This window comes from Ranitomeya imitator, chromosome 1 (genome assembly GCF_032444005.1).
Source record: "Ranitomeya imitator isolate aRanImi1 chromosome 1, aRanImi1.pri, whole genome shotgun sequence".
Classification (NCBI taxonomy): domain Eukaryota; kingdom Metazoa; phylum Chordata; class Amphibia; order Anura; family Dendrobatidae; genus Ranitomeya; species Ranitomeya imitator.
In genome coordinates, this window is record NC_091282.1 from 1,139,530,006 (window position 1) to 1,139,545,283 (window position 15,278).

Consider the following 15,278-nt stretch of genomic DNA (forward strand, 5'->3'; position numbering starts at 1 on the left):
ATTGAAGATGGGGTGGAGAGAGCAAATGATAATGAATTTGGTTCACTAAATTATGATGAATTGAGGTTGGAGTACAACAAATGATTATGAATTGGGGTGGGGGAAAGTAAATTATGTATTGAATGTGGGGGACAGCAGTTGATAGTAAATAGAGGGTGAGGGAGGAAGAGAGAGAAGACATGACATAATGAATCAGGGGAGCAGGAGGTACACAGTTGGGGCATTGAGGATGCAGTGACTGGTATTGAATTGATTGCTGGAGTACAGGTGTACAGGTCTTAATTAATTTATACATTTATTGGGTGGGAAACTTTGCTATTTATACTTAGTGGGGGCACAGTGGTGGATTATAATTTATATTTGGAATGGTGAAATGTATGATAACTAATTATGTATTAATGATGGGTGCACATCTGTATTCAGCTATGTAGTGTAGAATAAAGTGAAAAAAGTGAGGAATGTGCTCTGGAAGCTCTAAATAACTTATTTTATGCAGAGACGAGTCCTGACTGGAAGAATTGATGGCAGTCTGCGCTGGATGAAAAAGAAAAAGAAAAGATGAAGGACTTCAACAAAAGATGTCACTGGTGAATCAGTGTATTACCTGTAGACTTACACTATACACTGTATACTATGTGCAGAGCTCCTGTGTATAATGTCACCAATGATAAATGTATTGCCTGTACACTATATACAGAACTCCTGTATATAAAGTCACTGTTGATCACTGTATTACCTGTACACTATATACAGAGCTTCTGTGTATAGTGGCACTTAGTATTGTGTTTTTTTTATATTAATGATCAGTATTGTAGTATTTTGGTCTCTATGTGGTGCTAATCTGTGGCCTTGTCATGGCATGGTGGTATTTGTTCTTTGTATGTGGTATTATTGGGTCACTATGTGGTGATAATATGTGTTCTGGTCATGGTGAGATGTTGTTTGTCCCTTGTATGTGGTATTATTGGTCAGTTTAAAAAATGTATGTGACAGATTCCTTTAAAGAAAAATAAATAAAAATATACCTAAAAAGAGTATTGGGTATTTACATTAGAGTAGAGTAGGGCCCGGTCAAAAGAGTCTACCTTCTCATGCTGGCCGCTTGAAAAAATCTTTTGGCCAAAACAAAAGCTGCTGGCTATGTATGTGATGTGGTGTTCTATGGGAACTGTTAAAGTGTGTCTGGTGAGGACGTGATACAGAACTGGAGCTTTTCCAAGAGTGGGTGGTAGGACTGTGGAAGGTATGAGGTTGGAGGCAGAACTGGGGTGCAGGCGGAGCTCGGTGGAGACTGGGGGCGTAGTCTCACAGGGCCCAAAAATGTTGCTTGGGGCCCTGAAATTCCTAGTTATAGCCCTGTCTAGTTGTGAGCATGGTCTAATACACTCATTTTATATACAAGTGCTTCTTACTGAATTAGAATATCATCAAAAAGTTAATTTATTTCAGTTCTTCAATCAAAAAAAGTGAAACTCATATACAGTGGGTACGGAAAATTTGCATAGTGCGAAAATTGGTGGTTATACTGCTAGACAATGGAAATAAGCATTACCAATGTGGCAAATAACTGCTGCAGTCTCACAAACATAAGCTGTAGGTTCTGAATTTGCTACCACAATTCACAGATACAGGATATAACATACAGTGGGTATTCAGACCCCTTTAAATTTTTGACTCTTTGTTTCATTGCAGCCATTTGGTAAATTTAAAAAAAAGTTCATTTTTCTTCTCATTAATGTTCACTCTGCACCCCATCTTGACTGAAAAAAAACAGAAATGTGGTAATTTTGCAAATTTATTAAAAAAGAAAAGATGCAATATCAAATGGTCATAAATATTCAGACCCTTTGCTCATGAAACCTATGCTTCTGTGCCTGTCTGATCTTTTAAGTCCATTCATGTCATTGGCATATATGGCCACATCTTCGGGTTTACCTGAAACCCATTTTTAAGGGGAAAAACAGTGCAAAAACAGTGTCTTTATTTTAGAAGTTTCATTGTTTCCCATATATTGTAGTTGTCCACATTGCATCATGTCAGTTATCATCATTAATCATGGTAATGAGCTATTTTTAATATTATGTTGTACTTTTGAAATATTTTTTAAATCATGCCTGGTTTTGTTTGTACATTAACCCCTTTACCCCCAAGGGTGGTTTGCACGTTAATGACCAGGCCAATTTTTACAATTCTGACCACTGTCCCTTTATGAGGTTATAACTCTGAAACGCTTCAACGGATCCTGGTGATTCTGACATTGTTTTCTCGTGACATATTGTACTTCATGATAGTGGTAAAATTTCTTTGATAGTACCTGCGTTTATTTGTGAAAAAAACGGAAATTTGGCGAAAATTTTGAAAATTTCGCAATTTTCAAACTTTGAATTTTTATGCAATTAAATCACAGAGATATGTCACACAAAATACTTAATAAGTAACATTTCCCACATGTCTCCTTTACATCAGCATAATTTTGGAACCAATTTTTTTTTTTGTTAGGGAGTTATAAGGGTTAAAAGTTGACCAGCAATTTCTCATTTTTACAACACCATTTTTTTTTAGGGACCACGTCTCATTTGAAGTCATTTTGAGGGGTCTATATGATAGAAAATGCCCAAGTGTGACACCATTCTAAAAACTGCACCCCTCAAGGTGCTCAAAACCACATTCAAGAAGTTTATTAACCCTTCAGGTGTTTAATAGGAATTTTTGGAATGTTTAAATAAAAATGAACATTTAACTTTTTTACACAAAAAATTTACTTCAGCTCCAATTTGTTTTATTTTACCAAGGGTAACAGGAGAAATTGGACCCAAAAAGTTGTTGTCCAATTTGTCCTGAGTACGCTGATACCCCATATGTGGCAGTAAACCACTGTTTGGGCGCATGGGAGAGCTCGGAAGGGAAGGAGCGCTATTTGACTTTTCAATGCAAAATTGACAGGAATTGAGATGGGACGCCATGTTGCGTTTGGAGAGCCACTGATGTGCCTAAACATTGAAACCCCCCACAAGTGACACCATTTTGGAAAGTAGACCCCCTAAGGAACTTATCTGGATGTGTGGTGAGCACTTTGACCCACCAAGTGCTTCACAGAAGTTTATAATGCAGAACCGTAAAAATAAAAAATCATATTTTTTCACAAAAATTATATTTTTGCCCCCAATTTTTTATTTTTCCAAGGGTAAGAGAAGAAATTGGACCTCAAAAGTTGTTGTCCAATTTGTCCTGAGTACGCTGATACCCCATATGTGGCAGTAAACCACTGTTTGGGCGCATGGGAGAGCTCGGAAGGGAAGGAGCGCAGTTTGACTTTTCAATGCAAAATTGACAGAAATTGAGATGGGACGCCATGTTGCGTTTGGAGAGCCACTGATGTGCCTAAACATTGAAACCCCCCACAAGTGACACCATTTTGGAAAGTAGACCCCCTAAGGAACTTATCTGGATGTGTGGTGAGCACTTTGACCCACCAAGGGCTTCACAGAAGTTTATAATGCAGAGCCATAAAAATAAAACAAAATTTTTTTCCCACAAAAATTATTTTTTAGCCCCCAGTTTTGTATTTTCCCTAGGGTAACAGGAGAAATTGGACCCCAAAAGTTGTTGTCCAATTTGTCCTGAGTACGCTGATACCCCATATGTGGGGGGGAACCACCGTTTGGGCGCATGGGAGGGTTCGGAAGGGAAGGAGCGCCATTTGGAATGCAGACTTAGATGGAATGGTCTGCAGGCGTCACATTGCGTTTGCAGAGCCCCTAATGTACCTAAACAGTAGAAACCCCCCACAAGTGACACCATTTTGGAAAGTAGACCCCCTAAGGAACTCATCTTGATGTGTTGTGAGAGCTTTGAACCCCCAAGTATTTCACTACAGTTTATAACGCAGAGCCATGCAAATAAAAAATATTTTTTTTTCCACAAAAATTATATTTTAGCCCCCAGTTTTGTATTTTTCCAAGGTTAGCAGGAGAAATTGGACCCTAAATGTTGTTGTCCAATTTGTCCCGAGTACGCTGATACCCGATATGTGGGGGGGAACCACCGTTTGGGCGCATGGGAGGGCTCGGAAGGGAAGGAGCATCATTTGGAATGCAGACTTAGATGGATTGGTCTGCAGGCGTCACATTGCGTTTGCAGAGCCCCTAATGTACCTAAACAGTAGAAACCCCCCACAAGTGACCCCATATTGGAAACTAGACCCCTCAATGAACTTATCTAGATGTGTTGTGAGAACTTTGAACCCCCAAGTGTTTCACTACAGTTTATAACGGAGAGCCGTGAAAATAAAAAATCTTTTTGTTTTCCCACAAAAATTATTTTTCAGCCCCCAGTTTTGTATTTTCCCAAGGGTAACAGGAGAAATTGGTCCACAAAAGTTGTTGTCCAATTTGTCCTGAGTACGCTGATACCCCATATGTTGGGGTAAACCCCTGTTTGGGCACACAGGAGAGCTCGGAAGGGAAGGAGCACTGTTTTACTTTTTCAACGCAGAATTGGCTGGAATTGAGATCGGACGCCATGTCGTGTTTGGAGAGCCCCTGATGTGCCGAAACAGTGGAAACCCCCCAATTATAACTGAAACCCTAATCTAAACACACCCCTAACCCTAATTCCAACGGTAACCCTAACCACACCTCTAACCCTGACACACCCCTAACCCTAATCCCAACCCTATTCCCAACTGTAAATGTAATCTAAACCCTAACCCTAACTTTAGCCCCAACCCTAACTGTAGCCCCAACCCTAACCCTAGCCCTAACCCTAGCCCTAACCCTAGCCCTAACCCTAGCCCTAACCCTAGCCCTAACCCTAACCCTAGCCCTAACCCTAGCCCTAACCCTAACCCTAGCCCTAGCCCTAACCCTAGCCCTAACCCTAGCCCTAGCCCTAACCCTAGCCCTAACCCTAGCCCTAACCCTAACCCTAGCCCTAACCCTAGCCCTAACCCTAGCCCTAGCCCTAACCCTAGCCCTAACCCTAGCCCTAATGGGAAAATGGAAATAAATACATTTTTTTTTATTTTTCCCTAACTAAGGGGGTGATGAAGGGGGGTTTGATTTACTTTTATAGCGAGTTTTTTAGCGGATTTTTATGATTGGCAGCCGTCACACACTGAAAGACCCTTTTTATTGCAAAAAATATTTTTTGCAATACCACATTTTGAGAGCTATAATTTTTCCATATTTTGGTCCACAGAGTCATGTGAGGTCTTGTTTTTTGCGGGACGAGTTGACGTTTTTATTGAAAACATTTTTGGGCACGTGACATTTTTTTATCGCTTTTTATTCCGATTTTTGTGAGGAAGAATGACCAAAAGCCAGCTATTCATGAATTTCTTTTGGGGGAGGCGTTTATACCGTTCCGCGTTTGGTAAAATTGATAAATCAGTTTTATTCTTCGGGTCAGTACGATTACAGCGATACCTCATTTATATCATTTTTTTATGGTTTGGTGCTTTTATACGATAAAAACTATTTTACAGAAAAAATAATTATTTTTGCATCGCTTTATTCTCAGGACTATAACTTTTTTATTTTTTTGCTGATGATGCTGTATGGCGGCTCTTTTTTTGCGGGACAATATGACGCTTTCAGCGGTACCATGGTTATTTATATCTGTCCTTTTGATCGCGTGTTATTCCACTTTTTGTTCGGCGGTATGATAATAAAGCGTTGTTTTTTGCCTCGTTTTTTTTTTTTTTTTCTTACGGTGTTTACTGAAGGGGTTAACTAGTGGGACAGTTTTATAGGTCGGGTCGTTATGGACGCGGCGATACTAAATATGTGTACTTTTATTGGTTTTTTTTTTTTATTTAGATGAAGAAATGTATTTATGGGAATAATATATTTTTTTTTTTTTCATTATTTTGGAATATTTTTTTTTATTTTTTTTACACATTTGGAAAATTTTTTTTTTACTTTTTTACTTTGTCCCAGGGGGGGACATCACAGATCAGTGATCTGACAGTTTGCACAGCACTCTGTCAGATCACTGATCTGACATGCAGCGCTGCAGCCTTCACAGTGCCTGCTCTAAGCAGGCTCTGTGAAGCCACCTCCCTCCCTGCAGGACCCGGATCCGCGGCCATCTTGGATCCGGGGCTCGAGCAGGGAGGGAGGTGAGGAGACCCTCGCAGCAACGCGATCACATCGCGTTGCTGCGGGGGTCTCAGGGAAGCCCGCAGGGAGCCCCCTCCCTGCGCGGTGCTTCCCTGCACCGCCGGCACATCGCGATCATCTTTGATCGCGGTGTGCCAGGGGTTAATGTGCCGAGGGCGGTCCGTGACCGCTCCTGGCACATAGTGCCGGATGTCAGCTGCGATAAGCAGCTGACACCCGGCCGCGATCGGCCGCGCTCCCCCCGTGAGCGCGGCCGATCGGCTATGACGTACTATCCCGTCCAGGGTCAGATAAGCCCAGGGCACCTCGACGGGATAGTACGTCTAAGGTCACAGAGGGGTTAATAATGAGTCAATATTAAAGAAGTGAGAAGGAGTCTAGGTATTCTCACCTGAATGACTATTGCGGTGTTATTTCTGCTATACATTTTTTTATTTGTTTAATTTTTGGGGGAGTCAATGGTGTAGATAGAAACAGATACCAAGAAAAAAGTTGGAATACTTGGACTATTTGATATTTGTTGAGTGGGAGTACACTGCCACTCACAAAGAATAAATGATCTGATTTTTTATGTATGATATTTTTTCTTTTTTCTTTTCTTCTTACAGTCTATTAGTGAAATGCTGTTAATATGATTTTTATCTTTACCTGCAAAGTCTTATATTGTTGACTCATTTGTTTGATTTGGTCTCATCCTCCACAGTTATGAAGAAATATGGAACTTCTGAATGGTTCAAACACTTTTAAAGGGGTTGAAAAGTTTTCAGTCACTCTGTGTGAGTGCAGACTTGCCAATCCTCCCAGATGCGAGAACTCACCATTGTCTGAGTCCGTAAATCAAGTATATGTGAGATATGTTTCGGCTCACCAGGGTGGTACAAATGTGTCCACATCCGTATAATACTGCACCCTGTTGTAAATATGGTTGAACGTCTGCAGTAATGTTGTTATTCGTACACAAGATGTCACTGTTACCTAAGACATTACTGAAGGACTGTAAGCTATATACTGCATGTCACAGTTGGAGCTACAATCTGAAATGATGGAAACACAGGAAGAGGAAGTGCAGCCATCTTAAGATCAGTCTGCAGTTATTGAGAACAGAGAGAAGACATGCTGGAGGGGAATCCAACATCTATTGTGGAAGTATCCCACCGAGACCAGAGCAGCAGCAGAGTGGAGCTGATTGTCTCCATGACCAGAACCTGTCCAGATGTGAAGAGATTTCTGCCAGGAATGCTGCTGAGAGGCAGATGAGGAGTTAAGAGACAGTCATCAATGGTACTGTTCACCTGCTGGAGGGGCCCCGCACCCATCCGTATACACCGATTGTTTGTCTGGTGAAGACCTAGGGCCAATTGCGCTGCCACAGAGCGTAACCATGTCTGAATGTTTTCTATTATCTGCTTGAGTCATCCACATAACTAAGCAAAATAGAGGGATAGAGTCAATCGCATGAATGGAATTGGGTCTCACCAGCATCCTACCAATCATACAATGAGTCTGAACAAAGTGATAATCCACCAGATTGACCCCAGTTCCACTATCCACAAGAACCAGTACCGTCTCAATCTCCCCACCAACCACTACTTCAGCAGAAATGGAAAACTGAGACATGAAGGTGGAGGAAATGTACACAACCTGGTCACCTCCTTCCATACAACCAGGGGAATGCAGCTTTTGTTATTGAGAACATAATTTGGCAGATGCTGGGCAGACATTGATGAAATGATCCAAAAGACCACAGTAGAAACATGCCCCCATCCCACGGTGAGCCGCAGGCAACCCAGTTTGAGAGGATACTCTTCCCACCTGCATAGGTTTGTCTGCACCAGTGTGTCCTCCTCCCTAGAAAGAGCAACAGGTGGTAGATTAGGTGTATGTCTATCCCTGAGGCGTCTATCCACCTGGATTGCAAGGAACATGGCAGCCTCTAATGACACAGGAGTAGCATACTGCACCAGAGTATCCTGAAGCCTAGCTGACAGACCCTGACAAAAATGGCTCCTAAGAGCAGGGTCATTCCACTGTGTCAGTGGCCCATCTCCTGAACTCTGAGCAGTAGTCCTCAGCTGGCCTGCTCCCTGCTTGATCTTATAGAGTCGAGACTCAGCCAGGAAAACGCTATCAGGATCCTGATACACCAGCGTCAAAGCCGCGAAAAACTCCGCAAAGATGGTGAATCAGTCATCAGGGAGAAGGTCCAGGATTGGGGATCACCCTTGAGAAGAGAGACTATAATCCCCACACACTGTTCCTCACTCCCTGCAGAAGGAGGGCAAAGCCTGAAATATAATTTCCATGCTTCTTTGAACACAATAAATGTATCTCTCCCTCCAGAGAACCTGTCAGGGAGAGAAATTTTGGGTTCCGATTGAGCCTGGACATGAGCTGAGACCAAGAACCCCGACACTTGTTGAAGCTGCTACACCACCTGAGTCTACAACTCAGTAACCTCATCCGTGAGGGTCTGGATCAGGTGAGCAAAAGCCTCTGCTTGCACCATAGGTTCACTGGAAGAATGGTATGGTTAGTAATAATGTCACGACCCAACAGGGGTCGGTCCAGCGGATGGATGGCACAACACACAATGAGATGGGAAAAAGAGGGAGAAAGGCCCTAACAATAGGGGATGAGGGATGCGGCACCTCCTAAACAACAACCTGTGCCTATCCCTAAACTCCCTTAACACCCTATGTGGGTCCTTGCCCCCGCCGCCTTCATGTGCCTAGTCCCTAGCTGTCACCTCACTATACCCTGGTTAATGCACTGGCAAGCAAGAATGCTAGCTTCACCACTGCAGATGGTATCAACACAGGGGGTAGTGACAAGCATGAGACTGACAAGAAAAGGAACAACGAAAAAGTTAGCTCAAGCTTCTGCTGCAAGCTCCACACAGCAGAGGATACAGAACAAGGACCACAATCAGCTGATACACAGATGGCACCAGAGAGCTCCCGACTGCGAGGCTGGTCTCCAGAGAAAAACTCTTATTATCAACAGTCCGCTAATGCATCATGTGGCTTATTTAAAGGATGGTGGGAGTGGTCACCACCCACATCAACTGACCAGTAACACAGCAGCTGCAAGCAAGGAAACTGACAATAACCCTTGCTGGCCCAAAACGTTTAAATTAAAGCAGAACCAGAGCTGTCACAACTCCAAAAATGAGTTGGGACAATCAGTGACCGGAACTTCTGGATTTGCTGCCATGTTTCTTTAGTCACAATCCACGTAGTGAGGCTTACAGGTCCTTCTCAAAAAATTAGCATATAGTGTTAAATTTCATTATTTACCATAATGTAATGATTACAATTAAACTTTCATATATTATAGATTCATTATCCACCAACTGAAATTTGTCAGGTCTTTTATTGTTTTAATACTGATGATTTTGGCATACAACTCCTGATAACCCAAAAAACCTGTCTCAATAAATTAGCATATCAAGAAAAGGTTCTCTAAACGACCTATTACCCTAATCTTCTGAATCAACTAATTTACTCTAAACACATGCAAAAGATACCTGAGGCTTTTATAAACTCCCTGCCTGGTTCATTACTCAAAACCCCCATCATGGGTAAGACTAGCGACCTGACAGATGTCAAGAAGGCCATCATTGACACCCTCAAGCAAGAGGGTAAGACCCAGAAAGAAATTTTTCAACAAATAGGCTGTTCCCAGAGTGCTGTATCAAGGCACCTCAATGGTAAGTCTGTTGGAAGGAAACAATGTGGCAGAAAACGCTGTACAACGAGAAGAGAAGACCGGACCCTGAGGAAGATTGTGGAGAAGGACCGATTCCAGACCTTGGGGAACCTGAGGTGTCCCGTGTCCCCTGCACTGGCCCGGACCTTCTCTAGCAGGTATTATGCACAATTAATTTGGCGTCCACATTTCTTTTACCCCACCTATGTGTACTATCTGGGTACCATGTAACCTTATGTTTTAGCACTGCTGATACCGTTTTGATACTGTGTGGTTGATTTGTGGCGTGGTATGTGCCCTGTTACACCACCTGGTTGGTTCCGGAGTTTTGCCGGGGTCACTATACCTTGGGCGACTGCTTCTTTCATGTTGCCTGCGGCATTTGCCTTGTCATCTGCTGGCCCCATTTTCACTATCTGTTTGGCCTTTTTGTATGTCTTTTTAGTGATTTGTAATAAAGATACTTTTATTGGATTTAGTGACTGCATTTTTTCAGAGTTTCTTATGTGTTTTTGGCAGTTATCCATTTAGTCCATGCTTGGTAGGTGTATGTTTATTCACTTATTACATTTACATTGTATTACGCCTCTACACCACCAATGTTGCTCATTAGAATATTACTGTATAATCGTGTAAATTAGTAGGAGGCTATACAGTAAAAGCAGTAAAACACTATACAAACTTAGTGCAAGAGGTTCAAACCACAAGAAGACTGGTGAAACTCCGCCACACCCGATGCGTATTTCACCGTGGACGAAACAGTTTCTGTGAAACACATGTCTGGTGAGGCGAATTTTCACCAGCCCCCTTGTGGTTTGCACCTCTTGCACTTTGTGGGTGAGCATGACATGAAGTACTAGTTAAACGGGTTGTCCACTACTCAGACAAACCCTTCTCAATTACTATTTTTCCCCATTTAAATTGAAGAATAGGCTGTGCTTACCGACTCTCAATGGGCTCGTAATAAATTGACATGCCAGTCACTTTGGGTGAAAATGACATCCGGAAGGGAGAGCTGCTGGTGCTCTCTGGCTTCTTCTTTATGTCAGTTACATCCAGAGAAAGTGGAACTGAAGCAGCCCATCAGTGGCCACTGATTAGCTGCAGGACTCACATCATGTAACAATGTCATGCAAGCCCTGGAAGACCAGACGCCAATATTGCAGAAACAGCACCCACACCAGGTGAGTGTAGGTTGTTCTTTAGTTTACATTGGGCTGAGAAGGGTTTGTCTGAGTAGTGGACAGCCCCTTTCAAATTTTGGCCAAAATACATAAGTTCAATGTTTCTCATAGCCCTGAGGGTTCCCATACTGAAAGTGAAAAAAATCATGGAAAAGGGGTTCGAAACTGTTACATACAACAAAACACCCATACATCCTGAAACAAGACCAGATTGAGAAAATGTTTCCATAAGGATACAGATAAGTTGTAATGTTATGTGAGGGAGGTCACACAGGTGAAAAATGCTCTACGGTACATTCTATGGTACTTAGAATGTGATGGGGGAACAAGTCTCTTCTTATAGTTTATATAGAAAATGTTCAGCACAGCCAAAAGGAGGAGGTGCACAGTCATAGGTTCCCAAGCCTTTATGTAAAATGCAAGTGACTAGCACACTCCAAAAGTGTTGTGATGCAAAGTGGGGGTTTTATTTACATACAGTATTCACAAACGTTTTGGTCGTTACTGGACCTTCATCAGTGTGCTGCGGAATGAAGCAGGAGGCACGTGGTATGTACCGCCAGTATGGGCTGCAAAATAGTGCTCAAGGGGTAGGCACAAACTGCTGAATGAAGCAGGGGCCACACGGTATATACCGCCAGTCTGGGCTGCAAGAATAGTGCACACTATCCGCCTCATCAGCAACAGGAAGCACGCGGTGTCCATCACAACACTTTTGGAGTGTGCTAGTCACTTGCATTCTTCTTATAGTTTAGACCGTATGGTGCACTACACACAGGTGTGTAACTGGTACTCTATATGTTTTATCTGTGCACTCCCTCCTCAGAAGACTAGGCTTTACTCAGCAAAAGGATTCAGACTGCTGCCTCAGCCTATTTCTTAATCTCCTTGCCAAATTCGGGCAATTTTTTTACATTCCCCTATAACCCTGGAAAGATGACCCACCAGCCGTACTCGCGTAATTCCTAAATAATCAGCGAGCGAGTTGATGCTCATCAGTGGTTTGTCCTATTCTGACCTCCGTTATGTAACATTGGGTCTTGTTTGCACTGACAGATGATATTTATACGGCTTTTTTGTTATTCTGTAATTTATTTCAGTTTTATGGCCATGTTTTTTTGAAGATCCACATACAGTATAAAAAGACACTCGGCTAAGGTTAGACTTCCAATGTCAAATTCATAAGGCTTACACAGAGTCCTGTAGACAACACTTATACACAGTGGTCTATTTTCGCCTGTTTTTACAAACAAATGAACACTTTTCCAAAGAAAAACCTTTGGTAGAATGCAAACTTAAGAGACAATGAAGGGAACCTGTCATCAGATTTTTGCTACCCAACCTATGGACAACATGAATCAGATGCTGGCTCCATAATTCCAGACGTAGATGTTTTGCTTTGAATAAGGCTAGGGTCACATTGCATTAGTGCAACCCGTTTAGCGCCAGCGCTAGCGAGTTGCGCTAACGCAATGTTTTTAATGTGGCCGCGTCCTGGGGTCACGGTAACGTCCTCGCTCTCGCAGATCCCCGATCTGCGAGAGCGGGGAACGGACCGCGGGCGCGCCTCGGACGCTGCGAGCAGCGTCCGCGGCGCGCCAGGAAACACCGGCGCGTCGCTAGCGCGTGCCGAACATGGCACGCGCTAGTGCTGCGCGTTTCCATTGTCGTGAATGGGCGCGCTAACGGACGCGTTGCACGGCATTAATTTCGCCGTGCAACGCTGTCCGTTAGCGCTTTCCCATTAACGCAATGGGAACCAAGCCGAACTGTAAGTAAAAATTGAATAACTGAAAACGTCATATAATCCTGCAAAAAACAAGCTACGTCAGCGGAGAAATAAAAAAGCTATAGCTCTCAGAATAGAGCAATGCAAAAACGTCAACTCATCCTGCAAAAAACAAAACTTCACATGGCTGTCAGTAGATACACAGATAAATTATAGCTCTCAAATGGTGATGATAAAAAAATTTTTTAAAGCGTCTTTATTGTGTGATAGCAGCAAAACATAAAAAAACTATATAAATCTAGTATAACTGGAATAGCATCACCCCAAAAATATAGTCGTCCTATTGATTTGAAAAGGAGGCGGATGTGCATAATTCAGCTGCAGCCATAGAAGACAGAGTAGAAGACGGATCAGCTCTCGTGGCCACCGAGATCAAGAGCAGCTGATTGGCAGGGGTGCCGGGTGTTGGACTCCAACCGATCAGACATTGATGACCTATTCTAAGAATAGGTCGGCATCGATAAAGTAGTACAACCTCTTTAAAGGGAATCTGTCACCCTTTTCAGTAGTTTAAAAGAGTATTAACCTCTTTAAGTAGAGATTTAAAATAATATTAACTAGTATGACAATTGATTATTCCTGTTATTGAAGCAATCAGACCCTTTCAATTTATTTCACACATCTGCTCTCCATGCGACCTGTCATGTCCCATGATTTGGGAATCATACTGACAGTATTGCATGATCATGTGGTTATATTGTGCTGTTTCATTCCTATGCCATAAGGTTTGCTCTATTTAGAAGTTTGTCCTTCCTAGTTTGTCCTTCCTCTCTACCTCTCTCTCTCTGATGTAGCCCTGATGTCAGAAACCCCTCGCATCTTCCCCATTCTTCTTTCTCACTACAATCTACTAGCCATCTTAGAAGCCCATGTTTTTGCAGCTCTCATCAGAAAAGTATTTTTTACCTGCCGTATGTGTGCATATCTACAAGAATTGAGCTGGAACATAAACCTTCTGGAATCTTCATACGTGCCTCCCACAGTCGAGTTCAAGCTGTTTTGATGATATAGCCATGTGTGAGTATAGGTTTTATGCTAAGGCAGTCTAGAAATGTCTCAAACACCCTTTACTTGCAGCCTAGCTATGGAGTCAGAATAAGGCCCATTGTGGAGACATAATTGGAAAACCTATTTTACGGCCATGTGAGAAAACAGAAAATTGACAATCTGACTCTAACATAACACCTCTGCCAGGTTTGCTCAAGTTTTCTGATATGATTTGATGCTTCATTCATCAATGTGGCATAATTCAGAAAGTATGTAACCAAACAGAAATGCAATTGTCATAATATGATACTACTTAAGACTATGTAAGATGGTTACATAGTTGCCTAGTTGCCAACTTTTCTGTGAAAGTTTAAGTCCTATCCCAACCTTGAAACATCCCCTACCATTCCAAAACACCCACTTTTAGGCAGGGTTGGATTTACCACCCCCATCATGATGCAGGAGTGGCGGAAAATCTCAAGAGAGTAAGCAAGCATCAGAAAAATGGTGGGTCACTTCATGATGTGTAAAAGTTGAGTATTTTTGCCATGGAAGAAAGAAGTAGTTTATAGCTACTCAAGCTGGAACACAAAAAAACTACTTCATTTAGGTATCTGCACAACAATAAAAATGTGAATAATTAAAGATAACTTGTTATTTAGTGTTAATCATGAAAGATTTAAAAATAAATCAAAAGCAATGGGAAAAATTACTATTTTCTTGCACGCTAATACAGTGGTCACTTTGGAGGGCCTGTCATCTCCATGCATTACATTAATATTAACGAGATAACATAAAGCTTTATTTCCCAGTTTATCAATATATCACTGTGGTCAACCTATATTTATGTGACTTTGATTTATTTCACCTATCTCTAAAAGAATTAACCTCCCCATCCCCACTAAACCTGTGTACATGGGGAAATTTTTTTGTTATAAACTGCCATTTTTGCAAATTTCTCACCTGCAAATTTTTATCATATTGACACTTCAGCTGTGAGGGACAGAATCTAAAAATAAAATGTCATGATATGTACTTTTGCCCTGTCCTGTATTTGAATAATATGCCATTTGATGTATGTAACTGTTCTCTGGTTTCTATTAGCTGTAATTTATGTATTTTCTTGTGCTGGGAGTTCACCTGTAACAATATGTCTCCTTTCCTCAATACTTGCAGCCCTGAGCTATAATGTAATTAAGCTTTGTCAACACGACTAGTGAAGAATAGCCATTCTTCTTCACAGCAGGTGGCTAGTCATATGTACATACTAGATAGACTAAGCTGAGCCCACCAGACTAGAATCTTCTGGTGGACCCAACCATTGAATAGAAGGTGTGACCCCTACCCCCTTTCATGGGCTGATCCCAGGAGCTCAGACAATCCATTCTTATTTTTTATATCAGATGTGAGTTGATCCTTAAAGGAGAAGGAGTGGGGATTCTTAGCTGAGGCAAGACCCCATGTCCATCTGTGACTGTGGAAGCAAAC

General features: G+C 42.1%; 1 protein-coding gene across 1 annotated transcript in view; it reads right to left on the reverse strand.

Moving 5' to 3' along the window:
- GRXCR1 (glutaredoxin and cysteine rich domain containing 1) overlaps positions 1–15,278 on the reverse strand; it is a 117,151-nt gene that overhangs the window by 65,557 nt on the left and 36,316 nt on the right. The gene's annotated exons all lie outside the window — the stretch shown is intronic.